We start from the raw sequence: 17,123 nt of genomic DNA, 5'->3' as shown, positions 1-17,123 counted from the left end.
GACCTGCGGCAAGTTAATTGTTATGGCCACGATGGGGGCTCTGCAGCCAGGTATGCCCTCACCTGCCATGATCCCTCACAACTGGGAAATTATAGATTTGAAAGACTGTTTCTTTACAATACCGTTAGCTTCTCAGGACAAAGAAAATGTTGCATTCGCTGTGCCTTCTGTTAATCATGCAGAACCTATACAAAGATACCACTGGAAGGTGTTACCGCAGGGCATGAAAAATTCTCCAACAATATGCCAATGGTTCATGGCACAAGCATTGTCACCTGTACGGGATAAATTTCCCACCAGTTAGTGTTATCATTATATGTATGACATTTTGTTAGCATCAAATAGCAAGGAGCAGTTGAGTGACATGGAAAATTTCACTAAAGACTCATTGGAACAATATGGATTGATTATTGCCCCTGAAAAAGTGCAGAAGACAGAGCCCTGGAAATATTTGGGGATGACAGTTACTAACAAGCAGGTTATTTCCCAACCTGTGAAACTTGACCTCGAGGTTAAAACACTCAATGATGTACAGAAATTAATAGGATCTTTGAATTCGATCAGACCTTACCTCGGGCTGACCAATTCGCAGCTGCAACCATTGTTGGAATTGTTAAGTAATTCCAGTGATCCGACAGAACCCAGAACATTAAATAAGGAAGCATTAAGTGCAATCCATATTGTGGAGCAATCCATACACAAAAAATTTGTTTCTCAAATAGATCTGTCTCAATTAGTACAATTCTTTGTACTAATTGACAAAACTGTGCCATTTGGTGCCTTGGTGCAGTGGAATCCTGAGTGGAGTGGCCCCTTACACATTTTAGAATGGATGTTTTTATCATTCAGACCACGGAAAACTGCTCCTCGATTATTTGAGTTAATTGCTGATGTGATCATAAAAGCTAGAAAATGCTGTTTGGAGTTAACAGGCCGTGATCCAGCTATGATTGTTTTACCTGTTCAGAACTGGTACTTTGAGTGGTGCCTTGCAAAAAAGTATGAGTTACAAGCGGCCTTAGCAGACTTTCAGGGACAAGTGTCTTATCATCTTCCATCACACCCGCTACTGAAATTTGCTCAAGAAATACCATTTGGTCAGAAGCACTTGAGCCAGCCAGAACCTGTTAAAGGCCTTACCGTATTCACGGATGGATCAGGAAAAACTGGTAAAGCAGCAGTGGTGTGGTACGAGAATAATGTCTGGAATAACAAGGTTGTTTACCAAAAGGGTTCTCCACAAATTGTTGGATTGCGTGCGATGACTCTTGTTTTTTCTACTTTTCCTACTCCTATTAATATTGTAACTGATTCGGCTTATGTGGCTGACTTAGTTTCCCGACTGGACAAAGTAGTCTTAACTTCGTCAAGCAATCAAATGTTATTTGAGGTTTCGTTAGAACTTTGGAAAACTATTCAGTCACGCACAGAACCCTATTTTATCATGCACATACGTAGTCATACCACTTTACCTGGATTTTATACGGAAGGTAATGCCAGAGCGGATGCTCTTGTCTCTGTGATGGCTTTGAGTACTGTTCCTAATGTGAAACAACAAGCTGTTCTATCACATCAATTTTTTCATCAAGGTTTTCGAGCTCTACGACAGCAGTTTGGTTTGTCTCATTCTGAAGGTCGGTCTATTGTTGCTGCTTGTCCTGATTGTCAAGGAACTCATACTCCAGCGTATTTCAGTACTAATCCCAGAGGTATTCAAGCTTTACAGATTTGGCAAACTGATGTTACTCACATACCTGAGTTTGGTCGACAGAAACATGTTCATGTTTCTGTTGATACTTATTCACATGCTTTGGTAGCAACAGCACATAATGGAGAAACAAGTAAGGATGTAATCCAACATTTACAGAAAGCTTTTTCTGTCCTTGGGGTGCCACATCAAATTAAAACGGATAATGGTCCAGCATATGCTTCACAGAAAGTTCAAACATTCTTTAATTTATGGGGTGTTACTCATGTTACAGGGATTCCCCATTCCCCAACAGGACAAGCAATTGTCGAGCGTGCACATGGCACGCTGAAGCGGCAGCTTCAAAAACAAAAAGGGGGAACGATTGGGGAACCACCCCAGGCATGTTTAGATAAAGCAGTTTATGTTCTTAATTTCCTTCATTATGGGGATGTTGCTTCTACACCTCCTATATTGCAACATTTTTCCTCTCTTTTCAAAACAGAATTTGCAAAAGGGCATCAAAGTACATGTTAAAGATTTAGTTACTGGCCAGTGGAGTGGACCACGTAAGTTATTAACCTGGGGAAGAGGTTATGCTTGTGTTTCCACAGGTCACGGCTCCCGATGGTCACCGACAAGGTGTGTGCAACCACACCTGAGGCGTAAGAGGCAGCCAGCACTCAGGATCCAGCTGTGGGTGCTGTGAGTGCCCATGTGCGGACAGTTTGTGATCTCTTGACTGATCATTTAAGCAGAATGTCTGGGTAATGTTTGCTACTGCAACAGAACAAACTACACTACAGTTGCCAATTCTTTTAAGAGAAAATGCTAACAGTAATTGCAACTCCTTAATGAAATATATAGGCTTAATAGTCACTAGTGAAAGATGTAGTTTAGATGGAATGTAGTTTTTAATAAGGATTAAATGCTATAAGAATGTGTGTTTTCAACTCACTTTGTTTAGCAATATCAAGAATTAAGAACTCAAGTGTTTAACCTTATTAGAAAATCCTTTGGTTTTTCCCCTTGAGTGGTGGCCAGGCTCTGGGTGGAACCCAACAGGAGGATGAAATAAGATGTTTCTGCACAAAGAAAATTGCCAGTTACTTTGGCCTGTTGATTTAGAGGCTGGACCTGCTTGCAGCGATGTTGGATGCCTTACCTACGGATGGACGCATCGCGTAGGATTTCCAGCTTACAAGGAAAGGTACTCTAAATCCTTGCTGCAACCAGGTTTCCCCAGCAACTGCAGATCATTCTGAATCGATCCATAAGAGCATACAACAGTTAAAAGATGGTGTTAAGCGTTTAACAGAAGATGATGGTCTTGATTGGCTAACAAAGTTGTTTAAAGGATGGGGGTTATCGGGCTGGCTGATCTCTTTGATCAGAACCACTGGAATGATCCTGTTAGTCATCATAAGTGTGCTTTAATGTTGCTATGTCTTTTCCGTCTCCTGCAAAGGGCCCTGCAGAAGGCTGCTCATGCAATATTTGTAGCACAATCACAAAAAGGGGGAGTTGTCGGGGTAGGCAGCGGGTCTGCTGAAAGCCTGGCAGAGTAGATGGAATTTGACCTCGGCCAGATCATCCCGTACCCGTGAGAAGTCTGCATGCAGGAGGGCATACCACAGATAAGGAGCAAGGACAGTGAACATCTGCTGCAAGAAACATGAAACTGTTGAACACAGATAAGGAACTGTGTGAATCATGTTCAGAAGTAAAACTTTAAGAAAACTATCCAATCATGTACCGTTGCTATGGGTGTACCGTTGCTATGGGTTTAGCCAATTATGTTAGAGCTTGCGGTAGTTGTAAAAGATATATAAAGTATGTAGAAAACAATAAAACTTCCACTTCTTTTGCTTCTAACTTGATTATTGATTGTCGCTTGACCGTCTCTACCGCGACAAATAAGTATGTACCCACACTCGTAAAAATAACTGTGTATACCCAGTAGGTAAGCAGGGAGAGAGTGCGTCAAAGAGAAGCTAGCTCACAGTTAAAATTTCTGTCTTCTCGAGTTTAGAATAAATACTCACAATGCATCGGCATTCCTCAATGGGCAATAATTGAGACTCGAGCAGGTCGACTTTGCCCTGGCTTCCCGTCAGCTCTATCAGCAGACGATACCTCGGGGAGTTAATGCCTGAGAGGTGACCCAGCTCAGGGGAGATGCTGGTCACAGACCCCCTGTGGTCTCACTTTGGATGCTATTTACAGGTCTCAGGTAACTGACTTTTTTTAGGTAATTTTCACTCTGGTCCACCTCAACCAAGGAGGTATTCTGGTGTCTTCCTCCAGTTGAACAAGAACTTGATGAGTGTGCAGTTCTGTTATTGCTCTCAGTTGATAGGGAGAGCAGGAACCAGACTCATTAAAGGGGCACCTTCACTCTGGTTTACTGTCATTATCACTGTTTATTTCCTCAGACTGGTATGTGGCCTGGGAGGGGGTTAGAATCACACTAAACACTGCGTGGCCCAGGGGGGCTGCGGGGGAGAGAAACTGCACCGCCACAAGGCCCCAGCCCTGGGTGCTTGAGGTGCCCGCACTGCCTGCAAGACCGGAGTCTCCCTTCTCCTGCTGAGATGCTCCCAGACACCTGGGGTCAACCAAAAGGCTTTCAGTGGGGTCTGGAGTCTGGTTTGGTTTATTTTTCTTTAACCTGACTGCAGGGAACGTGACGTCTGCAGTGGTACTGCGTGAGGGCCCTTCGCCTCCTTCCTGCTTCTGATTTTTGGGATAACTTGGCCATTTTAAACCAAATTTGACAAAAAGAAGTGGCAGCTGCAAGACTGCACAACTCTTGCAGTGGCCCAGGGGAGAAGAGAGACCTCAGCCAAATTTTCCTCACCACTTTCAATTGCAGGAAGGCGGCTGGTGTGTGAATTCAACCATTGCTAGGCACCAGAAAAACTTCTCAATTAAGGTTTCAGACCTGTGTCAGTTTTCTGATGATACATCATGAAGGCCAGTCTGATGATATGTCTTGAAGGTCACTCTCACATTCCTTTCCTTTCAATATCTGAATATATCTATTAGAAAGCTCAGTCATGGGCATGCATCTGCTGGACATGCAGTTGCCACGATTGCCATGCTTATGGTACCGCCTGCTGCACAGAGCCACTGCACCCTCTTGCACTGCAGCCACAGCACCAGACTGTGGCCAAGCAATGTGCTCACCCTCTGGGAGCTTGTAAACCCCTTAGAAGGGGGACCATTTTTTCATTTTTTTAAGCACCATCCTCTGGATCATTTTTGGCATTCCTGGTGCTGCATCACATTCACCCAGAGGCATGCTTTAAATTATGGTAAAACAATGATGTAAGATACCATTATTAAGTCAGACTGGCAGCAGTAGGCATGGGGACTGTTAAAGTGGATGGTGATTCTCATTAAACAAGAATCCTGCCTGCTTCCTTCTTTTGCCAGTTAGGTTCTCTTGCGCCTTTCCCCTCGTCTTATTTTATTTCCTGCTTGCCCTGAGAGATCAGGAAGGGAGTGACAAAATGAGAAGCTAGTACACTGAACAGAAGAACACTTACACTAGGTCACTTAGAGGTTCATACAGATCTGTAGCCTGCCTACAACAGGCTGTCAACAGATGCCTAGGAAGAAACATGAGAGGCTGTAACATTACTGTCCTGCATCCTTTCCCTTCCAGTGTCCACTGATTAGCTTTCCTGAAACACAGGAAAAGTGCTATTCACTTTCTTAGTCCAATTTATGATTTTATATCCATTGATCACATCGCTCTTTGTTGTCTCTTTCCAAACTGAAAACTTTTGGTCTATTTTAGTCTTGTTCTATGGAAGAAATTCCATAGCTTGGGCATTTATCCTCCTTTGCTCCTTAGGACTGTCTTTCTTTAAGGGGCAGACCTGCAGGTGGTCTGCAAGATGTGAATACATCAAATGTGCACAGTGGCTTTTCATTTTGTTTTGTCTTCTGTTGCTTTCCTAATAATACTTACTGTTTGATTTTGTTGATTACTTCTGAATTTGGAGTGTCATGATTCACTTAGATATCTCATATTCACAGGACAATTATACTCTGAATTTGAACTTTATTTTATGAGCTCATTTGGAAAGACGGCAAACAAGCATGTCAAACAAGGGCTCAATCCCCTTTTGTACAGACTTGTCTAAATAGTGATTTTGCTAAGTTATCACTTCATTAATTCATGAAGTTTCTAACTCACAGGTTCTCTAATTCATAACTCACAACTTGTGCACCTATGAGCAAAGTAGTTACCTAGTCAAGAGTGAGAGTGCTCATTCTTTCTCCCCTGTCACAGTGCGGGCATCCCCTGTATCACACCAGCAAGCACAAAAGCCTCATCAGTATGGCTGCTGTTGGATTGGCTCCAAAAGCTTTTTGCGTAAGTTGATGGCATTTATACCTTCTTGCTAGGAAGTTTGATCTATACCGTTTCCATAAGTTAGTGAATTCTGAAGCAACTTCCAAAGGTTTAATATGCGCAAATGCAGAATATGATGGCTGCAGGAGGCAGCAAGCTGCAGGTGGTATCAGCTGCACAATGAACTTAATCCTTTCCTGTCCATCCTGTCCTGCCAATGTGTTGCTCTTGCTTTGACCTAATGGTGCTGCTCCCAGCATATGAGTGAACGGACACATTGGAGCTGGTGTTTTTGTAGAATTATCCCATTTTCTATAGATCTCATTCCTGACTGGTAATAGTTTAGAAGCTATCGCTGTCCATATGAACATAGGATAGTTTCTGCCTTCTTGTCTAAATCCACACTGAATTTCAGCTGTGGTTTCATCATCTAGTGTATTATAGGGTCTTTCAGCTGTTCTTCATTGTTTGACATAATCACTGTTTTCCTCAATAATACAGCATTCCCAAAATATCTTACTGCCTTATCCTATTTTCCTGATGATTTATGAAAATGTTGACTAGTGCAGGGCTGAACGGGCCTGCGCTGGGGGACTGCCCTCTGCTGGGAAGAGCTTTTGAAAATCTAAGTCAACTGTACAAACTCCTCTGACCCTTGCCTACATACTTGATGACCTCAAATAGTTTCCATGTTTCTGAGGTATAAATTTAAAAAGGCCTTGCTGGATTTTCCTTAGTATTTTCTATTTCCAACACCTTCTGTTCCAAACTGTAGATTTCAGTGATTTGGCTTCCTGCTCTGCGATTCTCTGGATCCCCCCTGTGATTCAGGTGCCACATTTGCTACTGAAAGTCAGAATCACAGAATCATCTAGGTTGGAAAAGACCTTGAAGATCATCCAGTCCAACCATTAAGCTGGCACTGACAGTTCCCACCTACACCAGATCCCTCAGCGCTATGTCAACCCGACTCATAAACACCTCCAGGGATGGAGATTCCACCACCTCCCTGGGCAGCCCATTCCAACGCCTAACAACCCCTTCTGGAAAGAAATGCTTCCTAATATCTAGTCTAAACTTTCCCTGGTGCAATTTAAGGCCATTACCTCATTTCCTATCGCTTACTACTTGGCTAAAGAGACTCATCCCCAGCTCTCTGCAGCCTCCTTTCAGGTAGCTGTAGAGGGCGATGAGGTCTCCCCTCAGCCTCCTCTTCTCCAGACTAAACACCCCCAGTTCCCTCAGCCGTTCCTCATACCACTTGTGCTCCAGACCCTGCACCAGCTCCGTTGCCCTTCTCTGGACACGCTCGAGTCATTCAATGTCCTTTTTGTAGTGAGGGGCCCAAAACTGAACACAGGAATCGAGGTGCGGCCTCACCAGTGCCGAGTACAGGGGTGAGATCCCTTCCCTGTCCCTGCTGGCCACACTATTGCTGACACAAGCCAGGATGCCATTGGCCTTCTTGGCCACCTGGGCACACTGCTGGCTCCTGTTCAGCCAGCTGTCGATCAGCACCCCCAGGTCCCTCTGACTGGCAGAGATGGACCCGGGTAGCTAGGCACTTCTAAGTGAGAGATCACACACCACAGATAGTAATTGACAGAATCACAGAAATGTTGAAGCTGGAAAAGTCTACACAAGGACATTTGGTCTAAACCCAAATTCAGCTTCTTCATCCCTGAGTTGTTCAGAAAATAGGTGGAAGCCTCCTAATTTTGGTGTTTTGTCTAATGTTTTCAGCTGTTGGGTAGCTATGTATAGTGCCACATTAGTAGGAGATATCTTGACCTGAACCAAAACTCAAGGAACCCTTTAGGGTAAAAAGCACGGAAACCAACATGGTACTAGACAACTCCCATTCTCCCCAGTAGGCTTCCATTTATTTTTTTGTCCAGTGCCCTAAATTCATCCCATCTAACTGGTTCCCAACCTTTTACATCTTAAAGACCTGTCCCAGAATCACTGTGCTGTCCAGGTAGCTGTTTCAACTGCATCTCTCTTCCATGCTTCCTTTCCTCGTGCACCTGAAAAAACTGTACTCATTTGGCAGAAATATGGCATTTTTTTCATAATAAAATTTGTATGAATGACTATGTCAATGCAAATATCACATTACAGAGAGAGAAGTACAAAGGAGAACGGCCCAAGTTCGGGGTTGGAGGGGTGTTTGCCGGTAGCTTTACACCGTTGCAATTCATTCCAACGTGTTGATGTGTGTATCATAAGGAAGTTCACATTGCTGTTCCTGCTTTGCAGATAAAATGAGTTTTTTGAGGCTCTGGAGTGCAGCTATCATTCTATCTCTTTCCATAAGAACAAAAGTAAAATTGGGAAAACAGGCAGTGATTTATGCAGAGAGATTTGCAGAGCTGCGTTTCAATTTAGGTACCTTCCCATCCCCAAAGGAAATCATAGCTTATTCCTTCTCACACAATTTTTTTGTAGGTTTTTTTTGTGGCATGTTCCTCAGGAAGAAAAAAAGTACCTCTTTGATTTGATAGAACTTCCCCACCTATGAATTATATATAAGCAAAATTGTACTTTCTCCTTCTTCAGAAGAATTTTCTGCTAATGGAAAAGTCAGTTTTCTTTTGTAAAGTTAAGTACCTCCATTGTAAGAAAGGGTTACACTGGACCTCAAGGGCACATAAGGCAAGTGGCTCCTCTTCACCTCTCAATACGCTAATTAAAGGTAAGGCTGGAACTGTTTTCTTAAATGCTATTGTAGCATAATTACATGAGATATTCTACCCACAGTTTATGACTGCTCTGTGCATTGGCCCTGTAATAAACTCCCTTTAAGCAGCTCCTATGGTTTCTGAACAGCTGCTGAACACCGTGCACATGGATTTTTAATAACTGTGGGACTTCAGGTACTACAGTTTCAGTGAGCCACCTTTGCTAACATCTGATGTACTGTGCTATGAAAACTTTACTCTAAAATTTTAAAGTGTCGGTCATTAGACTAATAACTTTATTTTTAGGAACAGTTGATGGATAATTGTGTTAATTTGAATTGTGACATCATTTCATAACCTTGCATGCATTGATCTTCAAAATGTAGTAGTGTAACGATTTTCCCATGAATTTTTGTAGACATGTTTAAAGCATCCATTATCATAATAGTGCCTGGTGCCCCCATTTTTCCATTCACCTTTTTTAGCTTCTGATGAAACTCCTAGATTTGTATTGTCTATTCTGGAAGATGATGTAAGGAAGATGGACAGAGCAGGAGAGATTTTAGACACAGTTGTGAGCTAGAATGTTCTCTGGTGAAAGATCATCTTCTGGTTGATACAGCTGCATTGCTGACTCTCAGGGGTTCAGAAGCTTAGAAATGTGATATGTATGCTTGCAGATGTTTTTGATTGCTTCTCAACCTACCTTTAAACACATACAGAGGGCTAATCATCTTCCCAGTGACGGTCTGACAGCATGGTTACTTTTAAACACTTGGCTAAACCTTCAGTAATTTTGTCTTCAATTGGTCTGTTTATAATGGCTTGTATTTGCTATGTGTTATTTTTATGTACTATAATTACTTCACTTATGACTTGTATTTCTGAAATCTGGACTACCTGACGACGTATCGGGCTTAAAGCTACAATCCCGAGAGTTTCCCAGTGGCACACTAATCTAAAAATCAGCCAGCCAACAGATAACACATGCACCCACAGCTCGAAAGCAGGAACCTGGAAACTCGGTTCTGGTGCAGTACACGAGTAGCACCAGACTGTGGGGCTGTTGGCTGTCCCAGAGATCTCGCAGACTGCAAAGAGGAGGATAAATCCTCATTTTCTACTGTTGCCTCAGGACTGGGTTTTATTTTCAGATACTAACAGTAGAGTATGAACAGGATATATGACAAACAGCCTATTTTATAAGAATAAGCCAGCTTAATGGTACGTGCAAGAGTTTGTATTGTGTACATTTAGCTTTGTTTCATAAATGTGTTTCAAGCGGCTTTGCTTCTGAAAATAAAAATAATTTGGGGCTGAAAATTCTCAGTATAATTAGTGATGCTGCTATTTGTCCTTGGAACACGTCTAGTTCTATTCCATTGAAGCTTTAGCTACTCGGTGCAGGTGTAAATGTCATGTTTATTGTGCAAGGCTTTTGTTCTTGGTTTCATACCCTCAAAAGGGTATTGTATTCACACAGTCCCATCATCTTCCACATTGCTTCCTCCATCTTTCAGAAACATCCTAAGAAGTTCTCTTCTAGACTCCTCTTTCCTCTACACAACCTGTGTCTCCACTACTTCATTCTCGTAAGGACTGGGTCATGCATTCTTCTCTGAGGTCTGATCCAAAACTCACAAGGATTAGTATGGGAGGGAATCTTTCCATTATTTTTTAGGCTGCAGGTCTCATTCCTGGCAGCAGCTTCCCTGGTTCAGTGTTTCAAGAGGCTCACCTCTTGCTAGAAGAGCAATGCACAGCCCTGTCAGCTCACATTCCGATGTGCCCCTAAAACTTGTGTCTTTGCTGGAACTAAGCCTCTGAAGCACATCTCTCTTCCAGGACTTCTTAACAGGGTTAATGCCTCCTTTAATACTACAGTGATCCTCAAATGAGCAGCAAGTGAGCCATATCCCGAGCAGCAGTTTGATTCAAACATGGAGAAGCTGTGTGAATGGTAGTATATATGCTGTGGACAGCTCTGCAGAATGACCTTAACAAGTGTCTTGCCATCATCATTTTTATACCTGTGAAAATATCTTAGCCCACCAAGTCACTCCTTTAAAGGACAGGGAAGGTGTCATGGTTATGACAGGGGAACAAACCAAATCCATTGATTTCAGCTAAAATTTTATGTTCCTGTTTCTCTTCGTTTAGAATAGAAATCCAAGGTGAAGCTTGTGCAAGGTGGAGGGGGAAAGCATGGGAACCAAACAAAACAAAAACCCAGTTTATTAAAACATGCAAATAGAGAGAGCCAAAGTCTAGAAGCCTTTTGTTGTCTCACAACAGTTTTGCCTGTGTTTGTCACCACATTATCCACTGTCTACATTATCTACTGTCCTAATGTACTGAATCTGAATATGCCTGTTAATTCCTCCTTTAAACCTTCCATTTTCTGATGGGAGTGACCTCCCTGTTGACAGCTAGTGAATAGAAATTCTATTTTCTTTGTGAGTTCCCACCAAACCACTTATATTTGTATCACAAATATTTGCTTAACACGCATGCATTTAAATTAGCAGTTCCAACAGTTCAGAAAGTTCTTTTAAAAACTCAGTACTTTTTTCAGAGTTTCTTATGATTAAAAAAGTGTAATTTGTCAGGAACCAGAACAGTTATTGAACGCTACGTCATTTCATTTTGTATTGCAATCAGCAACAATACAGAATTTGGCCTTATCGTACAGTGTTTCATCCTGTGTTAGACAAAATATGAAATTCCATTGATAAGGACTTACCTCTGCTCAGTCTCCACTGGCTGTATGAAGACTTATGTTTATGACAACATGAATACTTATGAATGATAACTCTATCTCTGCACATAGTAGTTCAAATCTTTGTTGTATTATGGCTAGATTGTAGGTATTTTTATAGCATCAAAACATTTTGGAACACAGGACAGAAGGGATCAAACAGATCATCAGCTCTGGTCACTCACAATCACAAGCAACCAATTTTTTAGATATCCAATTCAGAAAAGACCACAGCATAATCAAGAGACGCCCTGAGCCTCAGAGAGCTCTCCAGCACTTTGTAACAAATTTAAGACCTGTAGCCACTGAACACACCAAGGAAAAAGCAGGATCATCACCACTGTAGGAGAGGGCAATAGATTTCAGAAGGGGTTGGTATGTTTCTCAGACATTCTGCCCAAAGCCTTTGAAGACAGCAGTCAGCTACATATGAGAAACATCTCAAGCAAATATAAAAAAATCTTTAAAATGCCTTTGTAAGAAATCAGGAAAACAGCTGCTAGACCCTACTTTCCATTGAAGCTTCCTAGTTTCAGTGAAAACTTTCTAAAATTTTTTGGTGATTTTTTTCATCTGTGAGATCATTTACTTCTCTGTGTGTTCATCAGCTAAATTCACATTTGTTCACGTGGTGTGTCACACATCACCTGAATGTCACAGGGAAATGATCTGGAGATCAGGAGCAGCTACTTATGGTGATGGGGGATAATCAGAAGGAGCAAAGGATCTAATCAAAAACAAGCAACAATGGGCTTTCAAAAGCTTCTTGCAATTATATACTAACGTGTATAACTAACATATTCATACTACCTTAAACAGCTATCTAGAATCCCAACTAAAGTAGATGCTTGGTAAAGGGAGACCTAAGTGTGTATAGTTTAACTGGAAATGAAGCAGCAAAATGGAAATGTATTCAGAGATATTAATCAGATAAAGGGCATTTTGCAGATAAGTATTTCCAGTAGGAACAAAGAAAATATGCTCTATAACGCAGTTTACTGCTGGTGCAGACAAAAGTGTAATTTCAGAGAAGTCTGCTGCATCTTCTGTTCTTTTGTCAGATAACCCATGAGAGAGGTTTTTCACCCAGGTACCCATTTCAGATGGCAAAATTATCTGGCTAATCTGGATTATCTGGGCAAGGCAAATGTTCTACATTGACATAGAATAAGCACATTTACCAGCTGAACTGCTTTTAGTCTTGTACTCCCTCTTGCCTCACAAGGGCTATCTACCTATGTAGTACCTCATAATTCCTGTATAAAAAATACATTCTGTGTATTTTTTGTGTAATGATTGTATTTACTTCTTCTTCAAAAAATACTTAAAATAAAGCTAGTCTGTCTGTTGAGATGTACGGTGTGGAAATACTGCTTTTTTTCTGAGAGAATGGTTCTACTATATGTTAGCAAGTTTCAAGTTCTATTAAAAAAAGAGGAATTTATTTGTAATAAACATTATGCTGAGTCATATAAGTCTTCTAAAAGTAGATTTACAATTGTTTTCTATTATTCTCGTGGGAATTCATACTTGCAACAGAGATGATTTTAATAAAATCTGATGGCTTTTTTTCCATTTATTTTCCTCTCATTTGGTACCTCTCAGTTCCCAAGTTATTAGTGGTCTATGTCATCTTCACAAGCAAATATTTTTTTCATCAGTTTTTGTAGTATGGAATAGAAAAGAGAGAACTCTAAAAGGCCACTTGTGGGATTTGTTACCACTGATGCTTAATATTTAACTGTAAGCAAATAGTACTGAGCAAGAGACAATCTGATTACTTTGAAATGATGCACAGAGGAAGAGGTAGCCATGTTCTTTTCCTGCTTTTTAATTTTGCTTATAAAAAAACCCCTGTTGTCTCTCTCCATCAGTATATAAAGGGATTATTTTTTGCACTACACATATCAAGATCTTCTTCATGTCGTGTTTGTATTAGAAGACCATGGCCAGCTGGAAAATGAATGAAACCATGAAATGACGAGAGCAGATGTGCCAAATCTCTGGCTTAGCCACAGGCACATCTCATGCTCTTATAACTAGCTAGAGTCTGAATGAAGACAGAGGCTGTTTAGTAATCCTAATTCCTCATGTGGTGCTGCTGAGGCCGACATTGCTTGGAAAATTCGTTGCAAGCTCAGCCCAGACACTTTCCCAAATGGAGCACTCACAATATCTTTGTCATCTCTGACCTGTAAGCACTCCCAGAGATCCCCCTTCCTACAACTTTCTATGTGCTTTGTGCCTGTAATTGATCTGAGATTTTGTTATTTTGGTCATTTTTAAAATAAAAAAAACCCCTGAGAACCTGAGGATTGCGGGGAAGGAGTTTTTACTTAGTTACATTTTTTGTTCATGTTATTTTAAAAGAATACCTCTATTTTAGTCAAAAGTCTTCAAAATATTTTGGAAAAAAATTTGTTATTGCTGTTAAAGTGTCTTCTGGTAAGGATCAAGAAATCCCTTTAGAGGTCCATATTTTTTTTAAAAAAAGGAAGGTGTGACTATATTCTAAAGTAGGAGACTAGTGAAAACACAGCCTTCCTGTCTGTGAACACAGTGAAAACTCCTTTAAAGGATATTAAGGTTACAAATAAAGTAAATCAACAGTTAATTCCAACATGGCAAAATTTAATTTGACTGGTACAACTTTAATTTGCCCTCACCTTGTACACATGGTACTATTCTGACATGATCATCAGCTATTTCTGCTACAAGATCTTTCCTTCATTCAGTGCTTGTATGGGATCGTGCTTTTACTGACTAATTAACCACTGGGATTTCAATACTGATTGCATCCCCAAGCCTTATTTACTACATGGTCATATGTTACTTTCAGGAGAGAATTGCTAACCACTTTATAGACTTTTTATGCTCCCTCCATTACAGCATATGAATACTATATAGCATTAAGACATTGATATTCAGAAGAGCATTGTGATCTGAAGATAATTTTGTTATCCTTGTTTTACAGATGAAGGCACAAAGAAATTAAATTAGAGAATGCCCACTAATTTTGTGTATTTGATATAAGATACCTAAGAACTCATGTTTTAGAGAGTTCAGCATTTGAGGGCAGTTTGTGGGCTCAGACCAGTGCTCAGTGACTACACTTGCAGCTGGTACTGCTCAGCATTTCTGCAAATCTGATACTGGGGTCTTAAGTCAGAAATCCCAGAAATGAGGAACATACAGTAAGTGACCACCTGTGAAAGTTTGTTCAAAGGGACTTGCCTAGCATCATTTGGGAACTCTGTGGTAGAGACAGGGTCAGAACCCACTTCTCCAGGGTAACATTCAGCTGCTTTAATTTTGAGAGCATCCTCTCTCTTCCTTATTCACTAGACAATTTATAACTTCTGCAACAGATGCAGCAGGGTTTCTGCAAATGACAGTCATTTAATGAACAGTCTCAGTTCATCATTAGAGCAAGATTTATTCCATGTGCAGAAAAAAAGTAGGGTCCTTTAGAGGAAAATGTTAAAATATACACCTGGGAAGGAATGATGGGAGATGATTACATTTGGTTTGGTATTTTTTGTCTTTGGAGTGCTTCTGCATTCTCCTGAAAGAGGCTTCCTCATGCTCAGCTTTCAGATTCCTCAGTTAACAAAAAAAAAAAATATTGGAAAAAGCCTGGCATAAAAAAAATTCCAAAAAGTCTCTTCAATCTGCCACGTGCATCTCCACCATTTGAGTTAACAACTGCTCAGCTGATGGCAATAGCATATTGCTCTCTTCCTACTTCACCAGAGAATCTCATGGATATTTGCTGCAGCAGGGAAGCATTAAGAGTCCAGGTGAAATCGTGGGCTCCACTGTAGTCTTGGGAGTGGGAAGAGGACATTGGTCCTTCCACCTGCATTCCTCAAGCTTGCCCTCTCCTTTCCTCATCTTTCAAAAGCCAGCCTTCCCTCTTCACTATCTTTGGTTTCTATTCTTCTTGCTCCCCTCAGTCTAAGACATGTTGTCCCAGGCATCTCATCCCTAATCCTACTCTCTTCATCCAGATGCCAGAAAATTAGTCCAGATTCTCTTATGAATCTCAGCCTTCCTTTTATCTTCTTGCCAAATAGGTTCAAATTCACTCTTCTCAAATCCTGGTCAAAAGTCTTTCTGGCACCTTTCCCCACCACTCCGCTGAGCACACTGGACTGAGCACGCTGGGGTGCAGAGCCAATGTCTGTGCAACTACCTTCCATCTCCAAAGACCTCCAGCTCCCAGTCACTCCCCAGCATTTTCTGCTCCTCTAATTACCAGTTGCAGTTTCCTTCTTACACCTGACGTGGAGTGCTGTGTAACAGTCTCTGGGTGCTGCTTCCTCCCAAATTCAGCCCTTGTGCCCATATTCCCGTCAGGCAGCTGCTAGTCCCAGGAATCTTCAGTGCTGTCCAGGTTGCAGTAAAAGAAAAAGTTGATCTGAAAGAGCAGGTAAAAGACAGTTCTTGCACTGCTAGTGCTCAACTATATCCTGGTACAAAGCTTCAGTTGCAGAGCAAGTCCTGATTTGCCCCTGCAGTACTTGTGCCCAGCATGTGCTGGTGGAAGAGTGCATGCACAGCCCCTGCCTGGGAAGAATCTGAGAAGGAACACAGCACGTGCCCTTGCGCAGGGTCCTCCAGCTTCAGTTGCTGAGGTATAAAAATTCATTGAGCATGGGTGAAGAATTGCAGTGGCTTGCAATGTTATCTAAATTCAGATGAGTTTTTATGGAACAGATAAAAACATGTCCCCAACACAAACTGTACCACACCTGTGAGATTTTCTGTGTCGGATCAATAGCATAATTAAGCAGTCCTAAAGAAGATGTTTTTTTAAGGACAAAGCAGTTCTGCTTGCCATACATTTCAGCTAACACTGTTGAACAAAAATTGAACAGGAGGCACGCAGTAGCATCAAAACATAACATCTACTCAGTTATTTCTGTCATGATTTGGATTTATGGACCTTTCACAACATACATTTAGAATCAGCCTTGAAAGGAGGCAGGAGTTACAGGTCATGCCCCATGCTGTTTTAACTCCCTGGCATGGGATGGAGTAAAGTTTGATCTCTTAGGCTCTGTGTGTGAAATATGTTATGTTTCTGTTGTACTTAATTTAACTAAGTAGGCTCTATATTCCCTGAATCTAAAAGCTGTTCAAGCCTCCAACATATATTTTGGACAGGTAACATTCAGAGCTTAGCTTAAAATAAGAAAAGGACGGCAGATACAGGTCAAAAATGCTATTCACTTTGAAGATTGATGTGGAATGTTTCTCATTTTCACTTGAGGCATCATCTTAATGACGTAACTTGCAAGCTGCCTTCTTTAGAATCCTATTTATATTTGTATCTGTAAGGTGTTTGACATGTTTTTTGAGAGCTATAATACAAGGAATACAGTAATCAGGAGCTCAACTTGTCTGAGTATGTTAAGCACATACTTAATTTTAAGTTAAAATGTGTTTCTGATTAAGCATGAATATAAGACCATATCTGAATGTTTTCTAGAATTGGGTCCCTAGCTCTGAATATCTTTGAAGTGATCTTGATAGAAGTGACTTTAAATGAAACCTCTCATATCTTTATTCTAGATTCTTGTATGTGACTGAATTAAGTAAGCAGTTAGCTGACCAACAGCTTAATAA

This window comes from Athene noctua, chromosome 3 (genome assembly GCF_965140245.1).
Source record: "Athene noctua chromosome 3, bAthNoc1.hap1.1, whole genome shotgun sequence".
Classification (NCBI taxonomy): domain Eukaryota; kingdom Metazoa; phylum Chordata; class Aves; order Strigiformes; family Strigidae; genus Athene; species Athene noctua.
This window is presented reverse-complemented; position numbering follows the sequence as displayed.